The sequence below is a fragment of the Schistocerca cancellata genome, chromosome 6, assembly GCF_023864275.1.
Source record: "Schistocerca cancellata isolate TAMUIC-IGC-003103 chromosome 6, iqSchCanc2.1, whole genome shotgun sequence".
Taxonomy (NCBI): domain Eukaryota; kingdom Metazoa; phylum Arthropoda; class Insecta; order Orthoptera; family Acrididae; genus Schistocerca; species Schistocerca cancellata.
Window position 1 is genome coordinate 673,138,193 of NC_064631.1, and position 5,258 is coordinate 673,143,450.

At 41.8% G+C, this 5,258-nt stretch overlaps 1 pseudogene; it reads left to right on the plus strand.

Moving 5' to 3' along the window:
• The first annotated feature begins 2,764 nt into the window (after nt 1-2,764).
• Nucleotides 2,765-2,881, plus strand: LOC126089763 (5S ribosomal RNA; annotated as a pseudogene).
• The last annotated feature ends 2,377 nt before the right edge of the window (nt 2,882-5,258 follow it).

Sequence of the window (5,258 nt, forward strand, 5' to 3'; positions counted from 1 at the left end):
TGTTCCATCTGTTGACTTAATTTTGTGTTATGAAACTTCATTTGACTTATGAGATGGCTAACCTGTGTTTTAAGCTGGCTTCCAAGATTTCCACCTTGAGATTTAGGCTGGCGTTCAAGATTGCTACCTTGGGTTGTAATTTAGTTGCTAAGACCACTGATTTGATCAGACAACATTTTAAATAGTCAGTCACACTCAATGGTTGTCTGGTTTCTTGTTATACCAAACTTTTGTGCTCTGAGTCTACCTCATATGCTTTGTGGCGAGTCAAACATGTCAGCCAGCCCGGCTAACCGCGCGGTCTAACGCGGTGCTTCCCGAGCGGGAAGGCTCGCCGGTCCCTGGCACGAATCCGCCCGGCGGATTAGTGTCGAGGTCCGGTGCGCCGGCCAGCCTATGGATGGTTTTTAAGGCGGTTTTCCACCTACCTCGGCAACTGCGGGCTGGTTCCCCTAACTCCGCCTCAGCTACACTATGTCGGCGATTGCTGCGCAAACAGTCTCCACATATGCGTAGACCATCATTACTCTGTCAGCAAACATTGGGGCTACACACGTCTGGTATGAGACGTCCCCAGGGGGTCCACTGGGGGCCGAACAGCACAATAACCCTGGGTTCGGTGTGGGGCAGCGGTGAGGTGGGTGGAATGCTGTGGCCTGTTGTGGGGTTGTGGACCACTGAGGGCTACGGCGGGACGAAGCCTCTCCGTCGTTTCTAGGGCCCCGGTTTAATACACAATACACACACAAACATGTCAACTGATTTGTTCACATAATCGCTATCGTCAACAAAGTTATCATCATTTGCATTCTCTATTTTTTCTTGTTTGATGTGAGACTCTCTCAGATTTTGATCTGCTCATTTACGTGTTCGTGATATTTCGTGTAGGCGAGCTGCCTATCTCTAGTGTCATCTGTTACCTGCTCACTTGAACTATTAATTCTGCTGGCAGCATTTACCATGGCGCCCGGAACTATTTCTTTTTGTTCACTTGGTGTAGTTACTGCATTCACACCATCGTCCCTTCTGAATGCATATTACAATTTACTTTTGTCTGCAACGTCCACTGTTGATCACTCTACTAGACTTGATTGCAACCTCGCGCCACTGGACATTCACTGCTCGAACCACACTAGTTTTTCACTAGATACTTATTGTATTTTATGATCGAAACCACTAAATGTCGTGTGACGTGGCGCGAAGTGTAACGGTTGTCACCGCTACCTTAATTGATAATGATGCTAACGTTTTACCTCTGTGGCTAATTTTTATGTAGTTTTGATCGTGAGATAACCCAATTGAAACAGAACAATCAAACTGGGATTCGTTTTCGAAACACTACAGCAGAGTATAACTAACAGCAAACAGGTGGGTCGGGAATAGACGTTCTCCCAGCACAAAAGCAAGTTGTAACATTACATATTAAAATCGGTCGCCAGCCTATTTAGGCAGTCTTGTGTCAAGCAAAATGATAAAGCAGAAGGCAGTGCTAAGAATAATCTGACCTTCCTTGACACGCACACTAAACTCTTTCCTTATATGTGTCCACACTACAACATAGTAAACTAATCTTGCAGGTAAATGTGCTACTAACTAGTAAGATAAACAAATGACCAGTGACATAGTAAAGAGTATAACATTGACTCCGGTAGAAAAAATAGTAGAAAAAAATTCCAGAGACTTAAGATTGGCGAAGCGTTATCTGCGCTGTCAGAATTACGAACATCATTATCTGTGTTCTTTTGTAGAGGAAGAATTTTTTTTTTTTTTTTGTCTCAGTGTCTTATCGATTCTGCTGTTCTCGCTGATGGACGTTAATTGTTCACGGTATGCAACTGATACAATTACTTGTAGTAGAAATATAATTGTGCTGAAGATATATATATATATATATATATATGAAATTAATAATTGTAGTGCGTATTTTTGTCAGTAGCGAGTACCTATCGTGTATATGATTCAGTCCATAATAATTAAATGTTGCCCTGGCCATTTTGTGTAGGCTCATTATTGTAGCGACACCTTTAATGTCAAAAATTATATAAGTTCTTCCAACAGTCATAAAAAGAATAACCTTAATAATCTGAAAACGACGTCTTGTAGTATTTTTCAAGTCATATTAGGCCAGAGGTACAGTTTTTTATTAATAACGATATCAATGAATGCTTACGCTGCCATTGCAGATAGGCAGCTGTCTTGGCGCATCCAACTCCACAGAAAAAGCAACTAAGCATTGTCTAAATGTTTTATCGCGTAATATTAAAGAAGGATCTTTAATCCATCGTGAGTAGGACTGAAGTCTTGACGTTGGAGTATGTATGCTATTGTTGGTGATAGCGCCCTGAGAAAAATTAGCTGTGGCCTCTAACAAACATAAAAGAGAAAAGATTCATTAATTCTATTTTTCAAAACCATTTAATACAATAAGAATAACGGCACAGTTATCGTTGTATGAAGTATTCAATTAAAAATTTAATTATTCATTGCGCGACAACTGGCGCCTATCGTGGGGCTCGATGTTCCAAAAAATTTCTGTATATGAAAACAATATATTATCAATTCGATAAAATTAATGACTGTTTATGTAATTTGTTTCATGTGTACGAAGATTATTATTTTCGATGTAAAGAGAAACGGAGGACCTGGAACGTACAACAGATGTGAATAAAAATAAAACCGACAGTAAAAACGAAGGTAAGTGCTTCTGAAAATATCTCTTGCTTTCGTGTGTCGTGTTGTTCGCCAATATTCAAGTTCATACGGGGGCAACGGCCTTGCCGCAGTGGATACACCGGTTCCCGTGAGATCACCGAAGTTAAGCGCTGTTGGGCGTGGCCGGCACTTGGATGGGTGACCGTCCAGCCGCCATGCGCTGTTGCCATTTTTCGGGGTGCACTCAGCCTCTTGATGCCAATTGAGCAGCTACTCGACCGAATAGTAGCTGCTTCGGTCAAGAATACCATCATACGGCCGGGAGAGCGGTGTGCTGACCCCACGGTCCTCCTATCCACATCCTCAGCGGAGGATGACATGGCGGTCGGAAGGTCCCGATGGGCCACTTGTGGCCTGAAGACGGAGTGCATTATTAGTTTTGTGGTGATTGCCGTGTGAATATAATTGTGAGAGAATAATGTCTGGTTCAGAATCAAAGAGATCACGTAGTAAGACTAGGAGAGAAGTTGATATGGAAGCAGATTCAGGAGAGGGTAGTGATAACGAATTGGAGGAAATCCCCATGGGATCTACATCCAGTAGAAATATACAGGAAAATATTACTGACCATGAAGTAGAAACTGCACATCAGCGCGCAGAAATAGTGTGTCGCATTGATAGCAGCGTGTTGCCAACTATTGCGGGTGAAACAGCTGCACCCGCAAATAAGCAAACAGAGCGTGCGCCGCGCCGGGTTACGACGCCGTGACTGCAATTCTAATGAAGTTAAATCAGTTCCAGAAGCAACAGGAGGAGAGAGATAGAGTGAGGGAAAGAACACATTTAGAAAGGGAGATACAGCAGGAAGAAAGAGAAAAAGAGAGGGAAAACAGAATATAACAACAGTTTAAAAGTTAAGAAGTCATGAAAGCAGAAATAGCTAGTTTGAAACAAGCGTACCAGAAGTGCCCAATTTGGTAGCTAGTTTAACAACAGACGTACAAAATCTGCAAATAGAGCAGAATAGCATGAAGGAAGGTATTCAGAACATAACCGAGAGGGTAGAAACTATAGAGATAGGAAACGAGGAAAGAATACAGAACTGCCTCGCGGAACATACTAATGAAGTCGAAGATAAAGTAGAAAAATGGATAAATTACTAACAGAAACAGACAGACGATAAAATACAAACAGAAGTGACACGCGCAATTTGCGCAGTTCACTCGAATAGTCACATCAATCAGACAGAAAAGGAAAGAGTAAATAACATGAGAATGGAGGACAATTATGTACCTGGTTCGCATGTTTTACACGAAAATCCTCCGTTCTCTGCCATCTATTATACATTTTGTGGGGGTACAGGCAGGAACGTGTAGTCCTAACAGTGAACCCATGAATAGTATCTTCAATAATGATGGAAGAGAGTTTAATTAAACACCACCACTTCCAAACCTTCTCCATCGACAAAAAAAATATTCACCCGGTTGTATTTATAAAGAGTTTTCGAAACATACTGCCCAGAGCATGGACAGACAAACGAAAAGATACTGTTTATTGTTTCGCACATAGTAGAAGATGCTGCACTATGGGCGACAGATGTAGCTGAAACCAGCTACACCTGTGAAAAATTTGAGAAGGCTTTTCTAAATAAATATTGGTCGCCCTGTATTCGGGAAAGACGTAGAAAAGAAGTATATGGTCCAGAGGCATATGGTCCTAAACAAGTAAGCCTAAGAAAGTATTTCGAAAAGAACATCAAGAAAACGCGATTTCAAATCATGATGTTATCAGGATATTAAAGGCCAGATTTCCGCCAAATATTAGAGGGAAACCAATCCATGTTCCAGGCAATGATTTGGTTAAATTCTTGTCTGTCTTGGATTCAACAGATTTAATTCAGGTGAACTTAAAGTTGCAAAGTAGCAATGGAAAGAGTTACGATTATAAGGAAAAGAACAATGATAGACAAAACGGTTGGAATAATTGTGGGAATTGTTCTAATGGGCGAAACTACAACGGTAAACCTGTGGACGGAAACCAATCGGTTAACGGTCATCCGAATGACGACAAAGGTAATAACAATAGACGGGCTCGGGGAAACAGTTCACCTCGATACAGACGGAAACGAAGGTATGAGGAAAGGTTTGGCCAAGGAGGTGGCAATCAACAACCGATGCGAGACGCAGGGCCACAGGGGAAGAATAGATTTGCAGTGCCATGGTATCCGTGGCAAGATAGAATAACATAGAAAGATACCCGAACAACAGCAATAGTAGTAACGAACATGGTCAAGCAGGTACTTCAAACAACCCGGCTTAGCAGATAAGAATCAAAGTGTGAGAATAGTTGATGTGACGAATGACAATCGTCCTACATCAATCGATTGGATAAACTAAAGACAGCCGCAATTAGCTCTCCGTTGTCAGCCGTGGGACGGAGGCAGAGCTCACAAGACAGTAGGGAGAAACATGATGTACTGAATATGTTAAGATAAAACAGTGATGTTGGAATAAAGGAGGAACTCTTATCGGAGAATAAGAGATGTAACCAAGTAGATAGTGAGTTGATACAGGCTGTGGTTCAGGCTTAAGTTCTTAGTATACAGG